General features: G+C 43.8%; 1 long non-coding RNA gene across 1 annotated transcript in view; it reads left to right on the forward strand.

The window, feature by feature from the left end:
- Window positions 1-15,272, forward strand: part of LOC310841689 — a 540,183-nt gene that overhangs the window by 313,531 nt on the left and 211,380 nt on the right. Inside the window, exon 2 of the long non-coding RNA XR_014562694.1 lies at window positions 2,912-3,218. This is a non-coding gene — a long non-coding RNA (uncharacterized lncRNA). The remainder of the gene's footprint in view (window positions 1-2,911; window positions 3,219-15,272) is intronic.

Here is a 15,272-nt window from a genome sequence, read left to right on the forward strand (position 1 = left end):
TTTAGACAAGCTGTATTTTGGTCAATTTTGGCTGTTTGTTCATCCGCTTTCTTGTCCAAAGATTCTACTCTTTTATCCAAAGACTCCAATTTTTCATAAATTTTCTCTAAAATTGAAGCAGTTGCTCCTGAGGCCATATCTTCCAGCTGTAACTGCTCAGTTTCTTCTTCCCCTGCCAGCGGCAGAGTAGATACAATTTCTTCCTCCCCTGCTGCCGGCAGGGTAGGTACAGATGATCTACGTGTCTGTAAGGCTGAGGTTAAAGTTGTTTGTTGTTGTTGTTGACCAGGATTCTGAAGCTGCTCAGGAACAGGTGAGCAGTATGGATTTAGAAACTTGGTTTGTAGAGGGACATAGTTCAGAAAATAACAGCTGGGCAGAGCTGAGTGGGGAACAGCTAGGAGAAGCAGAACAGGAAGAGAGAGAGATAACTGACTCCCCTTCGCTGGAGAGTGTCCAGCCTATATCTCCAAGGGCAAGGAGAGCTGATAAGGTTGCAATGCAGAAGGCTCAATGGTTGCAAGATCAGGTTGCAAGAAGGGGAAACTGATGGAGATAACTCGAAGGGAAGTAGGAGAGAAGCTTAATTGGGAGCACCTTTATTTCAGGAATGGATGCCTTGCTCTTTTGCTGTGATCATTAAAGACTCTTTAAATAGTAAGGGACTCTTTTCGCTTTGTCCTGCTTATCTACGGCTGGGGGAGGGAGAAGCCAAGCCCCCCCGGAGCCTGACAATACCTCATATATTATGTATTTTTTATTTTAAAAAATTCTCTCTGTCTACACCTGTGCAATCAAGGGTCTTGATTTCCAAAATCATTGCTCTGCAAAGTGTACACACTTATACACACTTACTTGAGAGTGAGCCACATTAAACTCAAAGGGACTTTACTGTTCTGAGCAGGCATGCCCAGGTTTGCACTGTTAAGGTGCCATTCCCCAACCCACACAATGCTTTCTCATTGAACTGAAGGTTCCCCTTACATGACGTACTGTCTTCCAGCATGGTGTAGTGCTTAAGAGCGGTGGACTCGTAATCTGGTGAACAGGGTTCGCATCTCGCTCCTCCACATGCAGCTGCTGGGTGACCTTGGGCTAGTCACACTTCTTTGAGGTCTCTCAGCCCCACTCACCTCACAGAGTGTTTGTTGTGGGGAGGAAGGGAAAGGAGAATGTTAGCCGCTTTGAGACTCCTTCAGGTAGTGATAAAGCGGGATATCAAATCCAAACTCCTCCTCCTCCTCCTCCTCCTCCTCCTCCTCCTCCTCTACTACTACTACTTCTTTCCATCCACCCAACCTCAGGATGTGCAAACCATATAAGACACAGGTTACCCAAACAAACAAAATAAAAAGAGCAGAGTAGAAAACAGGAGAAACAAAGAAATGTGGGGGCCATCACTCACCATACTCATTTAAAATATGCTCTCCCCAAAGAATCTCCCTTGCCCTCTGTGCTACCCAGTCTCTCTGGAATAGCAGACAGCAAAGCAAGGCACATCAACTGGTTGACTCAGGCCCTGTTTCTCAACCATTATTGCTATGCTATGAGAAATGGTTTCCTTTTCTTCTTCTTGAAAATGTGCCCCTGGCATGATAAAAAGGGGGATGGAGCAGGAACTTGCCTAATTCAGGCTGACATGTGTCTGTTCTCTTTTCAATTATCATGTCAACTCAGCTCAAGCTAACAAGTCTATGGGAACCTGTTAACCTTCAAAGTTCAGTGGGATCAGATAGGATTTAGAAAGGTCTGTTATATTTATTCACAGAAATCTCTGGACATTCAGCAGCCCTAAGCAGAAGTACCCTTCCATGTGCTGCTTCATTTTGTCTGGATTATTTATTTTTCCTATCTGCTTACCACCTTAAGGGTGCACATTCTGCTTCAGATGAAGCCCAAATACTGAACCAAAGAATGTCATTTTGGAGATCTTCAAATATCCTCTGAAGTACAGCTGACTGCTCCCATAGTTTTGGACTATGCTTTGAAAAGCTGTTTTGGATCTGTCTTTTTCTGGCCAGCTGATGCACTTGCGAAACACTCCCCTTCTCCCAAGCTCTCTATGGAAAGCAAATTACCAGGCAGAGGGAAGGGAGAGGGCCAGTTTGTCACTGGCAAGTGCTCACCTAGGAGAAAGGCTTGTGGAATTGTTGGTGGTTGTGTTTTGCTTGCGTGATCTTATTTCAGCCTAGACCAATCCTTTCCTTTTCCTTTCCTAAATGCCAATATTTTGGCTAATTCTTAGTTACTCTTGCTGCTCTCATTTGATCTGTCTTGAGTGTTAGTTATTTTTAGGTACATAATATCCATCCAACACACATTTCCTCTCCCTCCATGTGCAATTAATTTGTGTTACATATTTGCAGATCTGCATGTTGCTTAGTAAAAGTAATCTGCTTGACTCTGAGTTTTTGTTTTGTGTGTGACTAGATTACACATACATACTATGTTAGTGCGTATTTTATCCAACTGGGCCAAAAGCTAGGAAGCCATAGCTAGTTCAATAATAATAATAATAAATAAATAATAATAACACATCTCATATATTAAAGGGTCTTTGTGCAAAACCTCTTCACCTATTTGTCTGAATTTTGTCAGGCTTCGTGTACTCTAAGGTGGTTTCCTTCATGTGCTCTAAGCTGGTACCATTTCCTGAAATTTTATCCAAGTCTATCTAAAGATATATATTGAACTGTTATACCTCTTTATTGTTTCTCCAAGTATAGTTAATGGGGAGACATGCAAAGATTTGCAAAACTGAAGCACGGTTCTGCCTTGGATCAGAAGCAAAGTAGGTCTTGTCTGAAGTGGTAAGAAATGAAGCATCCCCTTATTGCAAGCAGCAAAGTGAGTTCCAAAGCAATCCCCCCCCCCCCCCGTGTACAACCCTATATGGTATTCTGCACAAGAGGTGCAGGTGGTGCTGTGGTCTAAACCACTGAGCCTCTTGGGCTTGCCAATCGGAAGGTCAGCAGTTCGAATCCACTTGACGGTGGTGAGCTCCCATTGCTCTGTCCCAGTTTTTGCCAACCTAGCAGTTCAAAAGCACACCAGTGCAAGTAGATAAATAGGTACCACTGCGGTGGAAAGGTAAACAGTGTTTCTGTGCACTCTGGTTTCCATCACAGTGTCCTGTTGCACCAGAAGCAGTTTAGTCATGCTGGCCACATGACCCAGAAAGCTGTCTGTGGACAAATGCCAGCTCCCTCGGCCTGAAAGTGAGATGAGCGCTGTACCACATAGTGGCCTTTGACTGGACTTAACCATCCAGGGGTCCTTTACCCTTGACCTCTATTATTCTACACATTGATTTTGTCTGTCAGGCTCTGAGCTGTCACAATCAGAACATATTGTAGAAACTCCAATTTCGACAAGCCTATCTCCTGCCCCAAACCATGGCAATAGCTTTGGGCAGTGCTTTTTTCTGGGGGTACACAGGGGTACGCATACCCCTAAACATTTTGTGAATCTTTGTACTTTGGCCCAGTTACTGTGTTTATTTTTCCTGATTTGAACCATGAAACGGTGATTTTCTTGAGTCAAAATAAGAGTACCCCTAAACATTTTTATAGGAAAAAAGGACCGGCTTTGGGAGGGAGCGGGAAAATGGGTGGATAATGCTATAGCTTCAATAACAGAGAGGAAAGCTGAGAAAGAGAAAAAGAATCTACAATCTCCCCAGCCCTCTCATCCATCACTGAAGCAATTTCCTAAATAGAGCCTATGACAGAATGGGGGGGACGCTTGGAGTTGAGGGTGTGTGTGCATGTAGTGCGTGAACAATGAGGGAGATGGTAAATTCCCACTTTGGGCCCATGCCTGAAGATAATTTACTGAGATAATTTACGGTGCCATGTAGCAGTTCCTCACAAAAGGTGGACTGACTGTTGCAATCTTTTCAATTTAATCTTAAGTATCCCAGTGCCAATTTTCTTCTGAATAAATTCTGAAGAGGCAATTACGTTTAATATAAGAAATGGGAAAATTATATCTAATGTAAGTAAACTATGTGGGATTCTGACAGTAAATGTAAGGAGGGAGCTGGCTTTTCTCAAGTGTTCCACTCCTGTTTGTTCCAGGTAGGGCAGGAGTTTTGAGTCCAGTAACATTCCTCTTCTGTGCAGTGGATAACATTGCATCAGAGCATTATGCACTCTGAAGGAGTCTGTATCGAGCCACCTGCTAGCACAGAAATCTCTAGTTCAACCTCATTCGGAAACTCATCCTGCTCACCCACACCATGAATTTAAAGTGCATGGCTTCCCCCAAAATATCCCCCTCACAGAGCTACAATTCCCAGCACACTTAACAAACTGCAACTCCCAGAAAACTGGGGGAAGGGGAGCCATGTGCCTTAAACATGCTTTAGATATATGGTGTGGGTGTGATCATCAAGCACCTATTAGCACTGTCAGCAACCATGCTGCTAATTCCCTTTGTCCTACACTTTGAGATGCTTCAGATGGGAACTTTTCTGTCTACCTGCTCAGCCTGAATGTATGTTAGCACTGAAAGGAGACCATCAGGCCAAAGAAGCACAAATACTTCAGCAAGAATCCTAGAAGGGGAGGGGATGACTTTGAGAATCTTGGCTCTCCACCATCGCTTTGGCTCGATCTCTCCCCTCACCCCTTTCTTTGCAATTGGCTGCTAGGAATTGGCAGGCGATTATAATGAGAGATGATAAGTCGGCACCACTCTCCGCGGCCTGGAAGTTTTGTGCAAAGCCGTGATTCAGCAGATAAACTTTCTGGCTGGCCGTAAAGAGTCAGAGACCATTGTGGAATTTATGAAGCAAGGAAAAGTGGAATCTTTTTAACATGCATTACTTAATGAAAAGGATCGTTTTTCACTGGTGACCTATGCAGGAAAGAGGCGAGGGAGGGACAACCAGCAGAGATCATTAACATAGCACAGCCCACCATGCCAAACCCCCTTCTCTCTCCCTCCTGCCTGTTTTAGATCCTCTTGACCACAACCAATTTTTATTTATTTATTTTAATAAATAAATGCTTCATTTTCCTTTTCTTAAAAAAAATCTAAGGGGCAGTGTGTGTGTGTTTGTGTGTGTGTGTGTGTGTGTGTGTGTGTGAGAGAGAGAGAGAGAGAGAGAGAGAGAGAGAGAGAGAGAGAGAGAGAGAGAAATAAAAGTACAACCTAAAACCAATTAAACAGCTGTATAAAAACATATACAGACAGGAGATGAACTAGGTGTTCCTTGTGGTCTCCTTGTGGTCTCTTCCAACTCTACAATTCTATGATTCTGTGAAATACAAGAGGAAATCAGGTGATTCCAATACAGTGGTACCTCGGGTTAAGCACTTAATTCATTCCTTTTTTAAAAATAAATTTTTATTAAATTTTTCCATAAAAAACTCCAATTATATCAATTTACACATCACATATTTTAGCTTATTGGACCTCCCTCAACTTCTCTGACAATCATTCTTAGTTCAAATCCTATCTTCACATTCCTTAATTTTTATATTGCCATTAAATACTATATTTCTGTCCTTATTTGTTTTCTAACAATATTCCTTGTATTTTCACAAAGCTTCTTTAAAGCACACTAGCGTTGTACACTCCTCACATACAGTTTTCAAATACTCCGTAAATTTTCCCCAGTCCTCAAAAAACCTGTGATCCTTTTGGAATCTGATTTTCCCAGTTAATTTATCCAGTTCTGCATAGTCTGTTAATCTTGTCCTCCATTCTTCCAAAGTCGGTACTTCTTCTTGTTTCCATTTTTGGGCCAACAATGTTCTTGCTGCGGTGATTGCATACTGAAAGAGTTTACAGTCTCTCCTATTTATGTCCATTCTTGTTATTCCCAGCAGAAAGGTTTCTGGTTTCTTAACAAAGCTATATTTTAGCATTTTCTTTAGTTCATTATAGATCATCTCCCAGAACCCCCTTACTTTCTTACAATCCCACCACATATGCATGAATGTACCTTCTTTCTCCTTACATCTCCAACATTTGTTACAAATTTTGTACATTTTTGCTAATTTTACTGGTGTCATATACCACCTATATACCATCTTCATAACATTTTCTTTCAATGTAATACATGCTGTAAATTTCAGGTTTTCATTCCATATTTTTTGCCAATCATCCATTTCTATGTTATATCCTAAATCTTTGGCCCATTGAATCATAACCACTTTTACTTCCTCATCCATTGTATGCCATTCCAACAGAATTTTATACATTTTGGAAATTATCTTACAATCATTATTAACAATTTCTGTTTGAAATTTTGAGTCTTTTTCTTTGTACCCTTTTTCTTTCACATCCTTTTTAAACATTTCACTTATTTGATAGTAATGCAACCAGTCATAAACATGTTCTTTTACTTGTTCTTAAGCACTTAATTCATTCCAAAGGTCCGTTCTTAACCTGAAACTGTTCTTAACCTGAAGCACCACTTTAGCTAATGGGGCCTCCTGCTGCTGCCACACTGCCGGAGCACGATTTCTGTTCTCATCCTGAAGCAAAGTTCTTAACCTGAAGCACTATTTCTGAGTTAGCGGAGTCTGTAACCTGAAGCGTATGTAACCTGAAGCGTATGTGTCAGAGCTGCCCCTAGGTCCCAGCTCACAGAGGACCAACGCCAGGCTGTCGTTATGTACAAAAGTCTTTATTGAAGTTCAGTTTCCATTTCAAAGCCGCAGCGCGCAGCTCTACGTCTTAAACCCTAGACCGGCGAAGCTCCGTCTGAATCTCTTCCCCTCTGACACCAGTTTAAGATCCTAGCCCTGCTCCACCTCTTCCTCTCCTCTCTCCTCCTCTGGGTCCTCCTGCCCGCTGGGGCATTCACCATTCTGGACTCTTCTGACGCTGAGTCGCCTGACTCCTTCCCCTGCCTCCTGCGGGCTTTAGGACCTGGTTCCCAATCCTCGTTCTCTGCTGTCCCGCGTTCCTGTACATTTGAACTTCGCTCTCGCGCCAACCCCGTGATCCTCCTCCTGACCGTTACACTGCTTCTATCACTGCTTCCTTCCTCCTGGAAGCTGGCTGGACGTGACCTCCCCTCCATTGCCTGACTCTCCGATGTAGGCGTGGTCAACCCTGACTCATCTTCTCTCCCTGGTGGTGAATACGCTGGCCCCGATACCTGGGACTCCTCCCCCCCACTACGCTCTGGTGGGGAAGCCGGTCCTGATCTCCAACTGCTGCTCTGGGAGTCCCCGCTGGCCCCTTGTTTCTGGAGTGTCCCCATTGGGGCCCTCCTTGCCCTGGTCACCGGCGCCCCCTTCTGTGAATCTTCCGATTCGCTGGAGAGGCTCATGGAATCTCTCGGGCTACTGTCATCTTCTCCTACGCTGCCCTCGAATTGCTCCCCCTCACTCTCCATCTCCTCCCTTCCCTGTGCTCCCGCTCTAGAGTCCCTGACAGTATGTAACCTGAAGCATATGTAACCTGAGGTACCACTGTACCAATCTTATGGGCCAAGGAAAGCCTGGGCTTCACATATGACAGCAGAAAATTCCTGTTTTGAAGTCACCACCCTATGGTAGTACAGGCATGAAGGCGACACCACACATTTCCATCTAATTTAACTAGAAAAACAGTACAGTACTGTATGTGAGGACTCTTGCATGAAAACATCATGTAGTCCGGAAAGCTAATATGCCTTTGTTTCCCTTTGCTCAGGTATGCAGTGGCATGAGGCAAAATGGTAGCAGCTACTGGAACTAATGTAGAACACAGCAACTTCAAATGTTTCCTAAACCATATTCAGGAATCAGCAGCTCCTTTTTCAGCAGCATAAGAGAATGGATCATGGAGTGCACTGAGTTGCCCTGCCCCCGATGTCACATGCTTCTTCCCTGATGTTCACATGTCAAAGGAGGAGGCCTTGGTGTGTATTGCTGTGTGTGTAAAGGCTCTCCTAGTATCTGGAGCCCAGAACAATTTAGATTCCAGATGGAGGATGGGGAGTTCATTCATACAACTATCCAAGCATACATGGACATTGGGGGACAGAATGAGCTGCTTATAATGAGCCCATTCTTTAACATATGTCAACATGTTAATGCCCAAATGCAGATTGATGAGATTTCTGAATATTTTAACGAATTGCATATTGTGTTCTGTGGTGGGTGGTTGCATTTTTTCTGCATTAACAGTCCCTCCTTAAAATGGTTATCAGTAGAATTCTTACTCTCCCCCCCCCCTCCTATTTAGACCCTCTAAACTAATTCATCCTTTCAACAGTGACTTGGAATCACAAATCACTCACACCATATGCCTGATTCTAGAAATCATTCACCCACAAAGTTCATATGGCTCAATCTTGGTCGCTCGGCCTCTTTCCTCTTCCAGATACTGTAAGAGGGGAAACACTCTCCTGGATATCACAGTCACAAATTTCAAAGGCCTGACACGCTGAATGACTTCCATCTGCTGCATTAAAGAGCTGAGCTGCGGGTCAAGCTGTTTATTGGGCACTAAAATTTAAATAGAAGCAGTTTTGCATGAAAGTGCTTAGATACCCAAATTGTTCAAGAACAAAGACAGATTTAAAACTTCTCAAGTTTTATTTTTTATTTTCCTAGGGTACTGTTCTCTTTAGGGGAAAACATCATTTATCTTGTCAGGTTGCTGTTGATTCAAGACACACAAGCCAGGTTCATATCTAATGCTCAGCCACAGTTTACATAAATCAAAGTTTCTAAACCAGCAAACCATGGCTTATGGGAATAGTTTGTTTGTGGTTAGTAAGCCATGGTTAGGATGTTGGACAGGGTTCAGATAACCAAGGTAAACCATGGTTCATTAAATCTTGATTAATAAAACATGGTTTAGCTGTGCATTACCTGTGAATCAGGCCACATACAGAGAAGAACTACATATGATGAAAACAGCATGGGTTTGCCAACAAAACTGGCATCTCTGTGTTAAGTTCTCCACTCTGTAATGTGTAGTGTGTAGTGTGTAATGTCTGATATTATTAAATTGGGCATTTCCCTACCTCCACTAGTAACAGCTAATCATATGAAATATGACCCAGAAAACACACAACACAATAGCCTCAGGGCACAGGATATCATAGAATCATAGAGTTGGAAGGGAGCCTGAGGATCATCTAGTCCAACGCCCTGCAATGCAGGAATATGCAGCTGTCCTATACGGGGATCACACCTGCAACCTTGGCATTATCAGCACCAAACACTAACCAACAGAGCTATCCAGGTCTTACTACACGTCACAGAAAGAGACAACATTTTTGGTGGCCGTCCTTGCATGGTGATTATAGGGCCCAAGACGGTTGATATTAGGGGAGGTGATCTCTTAAGTACTTGGGTCCCAAGGTTTCGTACACTAGTAGAATTTGGTCTCGCAGCTCACTAGCAGCCAGTGCAGCACTTTCAAGACTAATGACACATAGTTTCATCAGGCTGCCCCACTCACTAACCAAGCAGTCACATTCTGCCCTAACTGCAGCTTCCAGACAGTCTTCAAGGGCAGCCCCATACAGAATGCATTCCAGTAGTCCAGACAGAGCATCCCTAGAGCATGGACAGCTGAGGCCAGATAGCATACCTTGCCAAACTAAGTAGCCTCTCTCAGGCATCCAAAGAGGCTTCATGCCATGCATATTTCAGCCTGTGTATGGGATTTTACACACTAAATATCCTCTCTCATTAATTGGAGGTGAATATCATAATGGATTTGGACCTGTTTTGTTTTCATGGGGAGAGGGCAAATAATAAGTTAGTTCCCACTGGCAGGAGCTTCCCTTGAGTAGCATTCTGCTTAAGTGATGCTCTGACCATTGGAAGGTGGGTGCTGAATTTCCTCTGCAATCCCTTATGGCCCTTATACATATTCTCTGAAGGGTTGGAGACCCTCCTGAGCAGTGTAAGAAGCCATGATGGGACCTGGAAGGAATCAGTGTCTCCTCTTCCCTTCTGTCTGTATGATCTTCTGCTGGATCTCGGTCCTTCCCATGAACAAAAGGAGCCCTTCTGTTTCTGGAAGCCTAGTTAGAATACAGGCCAACGTGACAGAAATCTGCTTAAGTTTCATACAGACCAGGCATAAAAGCCAATTTCTTTATTTAGCTGAATGTAACATATCCTGGTACATTCATAATGGGCATGAAAAGGTCATAACATTTAAGCACAGTTCAAGTTTGTCTATTTTAGTTATGACAAGCTGATCTACTATACTGGGCACAGTTCCCTTTGGAAGTGTTCTTTGATGGATATGCCAGGCACCATTAGTTAAGTTCTCATTGGCACTATCTGATGACCACTGCTGGGCATCAGTGGAGTTTGACTGCAGAGGTTTCTAAGCCACAATGAGGGGTGATTCTGGAGGAAGATCTCCTTCTCCACCACAGAACTCCCTTTCCTAGGGCATGGGCAAAGCTGTCCCTTTCAGTTTATCCATATTAATTGCCTCTTATCCTCATCAGTTTGTGGGTTTTTTTAAAGTCCTCATGAAAATTCATCAGCACTGTAGAGTGATTCTTAATGTACACATTTGATTATGCAGTTTTGTGTTATATACACCTTTTTGCAATCAATTTCTCCCTAATATAATGCATTTTGTATTTTATTTTCACAAATGCTACGCATATTTATGCACATTTTGCCCTGAGATACGCACTTGTGTATTAATTATTGTTGTTGCTGAAGAACTGCTTTGCAAGAGTCAATAAAGTGCAAATTTCAAAGGCTAGCTGACTTTAAGTTTTGCTCCAGGAAATCCGAACTAGGTGGACTCACATTAAAATGTGAACTGAAAGGAATTGCTCCCCTATCCAATTACTCTCCACAGGTAGAAGGAGAGATATACTTTATCCGATGGTCCCTTAGATACACACACATGCCAGAACCCTAGGATTGTAGCCTAAATTGTGCTTTGTTTGCTTTCTTCCAGTATATATTTACCTTTCTGTTGTTAAGCTTCTCTCTGCGACAGAAAGGAACAAACAATGCAAAAGCAGACACATTCAAAATTCTACCAGAAAACCACATACCCTACAATACCCAAAATTGTATTTAATTATATGCAGTGTTTTTCTCCACATCTTGTTCTAACACACTGTGCTGCTAAGGTGCTTTGCAACAGATGTTGGGTTTCACTCCAGGTGTGGTTGTTGCTCAGTGGAGAAGGATGCGTTCCATATTCATCATTCCTATCTATCCAGAACCTGTTGCAGAGATTGAGGCAAGTGTGCAGAATTTTGATCAAAAAACAAACTTAGTTTCTGAGTTGTGTTTCTACCTGTCATACAGCTCTCAAAAATGCAGAGCCTCTGGCAGGAAGAGCAATTTGAAACCCTAAACCAAACACCTTTACAGAGGGCTACTTCCCAGGAGGTGCTGTGGGTTCCCAGGAGGTGCTGAAGGTCGGCGGATCGAATCCCCATGACGGGGTGAGCTCCCGTTGCTCAGTCCCTGCTCCTGCCAACCTAGCAGTTCGAAAGCACATCAAAGTGCAAGTAGATAAATAGGTACCGCCCTGGCGGGAAGGTACACAGCGTTTCTGTGCACTCTGGTTCCCCAGAAGCAGCTTAGTCATGCTGGCCACATGACCCAGAAGCTGTACGCCAACTCCCTCGGCCAATAAAGCGAGATGAGCGCCACTACCCCAGAGTCGGGAAGTTCCCTTACTTCCCATGTAACTTAATTGTGTTAGCATGAATGAATGCGATAAAAATACCTAATGGCATACTTCATCATGTCTGAATAGTCAAGAGTTTAATCTGATTTGCAAAACTCAAAGACCTCTCGAAACAGGTTGGTATCTTTCATATGTCAGACTTGAGGAAGGCACACTGATGGGCATCAGTCTTTGGTAATATTTCCCAACTCCCCATATCACATAAAACATGCCATTGACAAATTTCCCTTGCCTTGATTCCAGAAGTGGCCAGGGTGATTGGATGGTGCCGCAGGGCTGGATCAGGGTGACAGTGAGGTCAAGGCTGTGTAGAGCTCAAACCTCACCACTGCCCTGCCCTATAACCACACATCATCCAGATAAGCATCAGTAACGCCAGTCAAAAGAGCTGCTCTGTGGTAGCACCCTATCATGCCGGCCACTCCTGCCATTGAGCAAAATGCAGGTAGGAGAAAAAATATATGAAACAGACATACAACATGTACGGCTAAGCTCCTAATTCATGTTTAACATACAAAGCATGATGGAATTAACCTCCGATGGCAACTTTCAGAGGTTTCTCATACTTAGTTGTTCACAAATCTGCCAAATCTTATTTTACATTCTGAGCTGGAGAGAAACTTCTAAGGGAGATGGTGCTCAATTTGTAACATGCCTGGCCATTTCAAATTGGACAAATTCATATGGAGCTAGGTAATGATGAACTTTGGTGACCTGACCAGAGATAAGTGGGGAAAAGTCACATCCAAATGAGCCCTTAGTTAAAGAAGAGAACCCCTTTTGCATGGACAGGCGGAGTCCCCCAAACCCTGGGCGGTCCCCGAATGGAATAACAATGCAAGACAACATGCTATGGGATTAAAATTGGCCATAACTTTATTATGTTTCAGATGTAGGTAGACTTTGGCTCAGGCATTGGGCATTATCCCTCCTAGTCCCCCGCTGGGGATCTGGGGAACATCAGGGTTATCCAAAGTGTGGGGGTGTGGGCTAGCTCTGGAGAACATATGTTCAAGCAGAGAGCCTGCCCCCCCCCATTACTCCTCCATCACAGGGAAGAGCAATGACAACCTCTAGGCGTATGGCCAATGCCTCCCCTCAAAACAACCCCTTTAATGAGGAACGCTGTGATCGCCGCCGCAAAGAGGAAGGGGGGTGTGGGTCACCACTACAGGCCCACCCCTATTTAGGGAAGATAGACTAAAGGATTCCACCCAAGGCCTGAAACCGCCAAAGTTTTGACATTTTGCTACGGGAAAGGCAAAACCTGCCAAAGCAGGAAAATTCCTTTCCAGCCCTTCAACAGCGACCTTGATGTAGCAGCGCCCGCGTACCTGTGGAGAAAAGGTTAACCTCCAAAAGAAGGCTTAATTGAGGGTGAGTAGGGTGGGGGAAGCTCTGGAGCCAACTGATGATTCCTAGGTAAAATCCTCCTCCTACTGTGCAGGCAGGGTGGTCCCTCCCCCTACCTGGCCTGATCACCTTGGCAATGCCTCCCCAGGTGGGATTGGGCAACTGGCTGAGGTAGGCGGAGACCTCCAGGTATCCCACCCAGGAAAGGTGAAGCCAAGCCTGTGCTAATGGGAACCTCGTAGGGTCCAGGGGGCTGCGTTCGACCACACAAAGGGCGCCCCCCGCTTAATATGGGGAGCGGTCATTCTTACAGAGCTCAATCTGCCATCTACTTCCATACATGGGAAAGAAAAGCAGCTGACTTTCTTGAAAGCAATTGAGGCTAATTGCAATTGATGCAGAAGTGGCAATAGTGGAATCTCCCTTCCTTGCTTCTGAGTATTGTTTCAGGGTAAATTTGTGCAAATTTCTCATGAACAATGGTTTTGATGTGCACAAAGAAGATATGCACCTCTTTCTATGTTCCAATGCCCTGGGTCAAATCACTCTCAGAGGTGTTTGGGAAAACTTCATTCTAGCTAATACAACACCTTGTCTCTCAAAGAGCCTGCCTGCTCATCTCAGGAGTGGGGGAAGTGTTTTGTTTTGAATGGGTTTCTCTAAAGCGGAAACCTTACAAACTGCAATTCAAGAGTTTCAGAGTTTTAAAGTTGTCTGGATTTGCTAAAGGTTGAGCATAGGAAGTGCCTAGACCAGTATTGTCTACCTTACTAACCTTAGCTTCCCAGGTATTGCTGGCATGATGGGAGTTGTAGTCCAACAACATCTGTGTGGAGCCAGGGATGAAGAACATTGGCTATGTTGGCAATAGCTGTCCAGGGTCTCGGGGAGAGCTTTTTTCACATCCCCTGCAATCAGACCCTTTTAACTTGTTCTGTCTATCAGAAGAGGCAACAGTCTTTAATTAATTCTCACCATTTTGAGAAGAAAAACTGCTACAGGGTTACCGCTATGAATTTTGGAGGGGAGCTGGTGCCACTCCTGGGTTGTGAGTGTGTGTTCTTTTTCCCCATTTTCTTGCTTGTTTCTGACTGTAACATGCAAAGGCTGTCAGGCACCTCACCTGATGTTATCATGATGTCAGATGATTGACAGGTGGGTGGCCCTGCCCACCCGTCACAGTCAGTCCATGAGATAAAGATCTGGTCCACCGGGCCAAAAAGCTTTGCCACCCCTGGCCTAATAAAACAGTTGACTATGATAATGCACTTGATATAGCTGGACTTTCAGCAGAACCAATGGTTCAATGCAGCCTGATGGAATTAGAATTAAACTATATTTCAGAACTTTAGCATTAACACCTTTTCATTTCTTTTTCTTTTGGCCTATTGAACAATTTAAGTGGAATAGACTGTGGCCTGTTTATTTGAGTTGTTTCTAGACAATCTCACTGGGCTGGGGTCTCTCCTCCCCCCCCCCTTTTAAGACTTCTCTCCGGACCTTGAGTTGCCAAAATGGTTTTGCAAGATGTGACTTTTTATATATTTTAAATATATATGTGTGTGTCAGCTACTGAACAGAACAATTTTATCTTCAAAATTTTATCTTTCTTTTTGTTGCTTCTCATGCAGAGGAGGCAAGGTGCAATTTCTGGAATTGAATTTCATTCTCTGTCTCTGCTGATCAGTTAAGTTTGGAAGATTTCAAGGAAAATAAACAGTTATGTGATTTTTTCCCTGACAATTCAATTGAACAGCCTTCTTTCAAACTGTGTAATAACCTCCCAGGGAAAGGAACACACAGCTGAAAATTATTTTATTTAAGCCCCTAGACTGAGTTGATCCCACTAATACTGGTCAATTGGGGAAAGCAGTAAATTTGGCATAAAAAGTGGGGCTGATGGCTGAATCCCATCCCTCCCCGTTCACATTCAAAACCCTCATTTGTATTCAGCTCTATGCAGTGGGATCCCCCTTGTGGCTTCACGTGGCAGCGGATGCTGTTTCAATACCATTTGCCTAAAACAGAGTGCTATGCTCTTCTTTAAAACATGAAAAAGGTAACGCATAGAAAGGAAGTCTTAAATGGGTTTTATCTAGGCATGACCTGGTTCATATGTAATACTAAGCCGAACAAACAAGCCAGCAGGCTCCCATCATGAAGATCACAGCCACTGCTCATCACCTCCATTCTGCCTGCGGCTCAACCATGGTTGGGCTCAGCATTGCACCCCTCCATACAAACCATGAGCTGCAACCAGGGTTTGTACTTGGCTTACC

This window comes from Podarcis gaigeae (assembly GCF_964106915.1).
Source record: "Podarcis gaigeae genome assembly, chromosome: 3".
NCBI lineage: Eukaryota > Metazoa > Chordata > Lepidosauria > Squamata > Lacertidae > Podarcis > Podarcis gaigeae.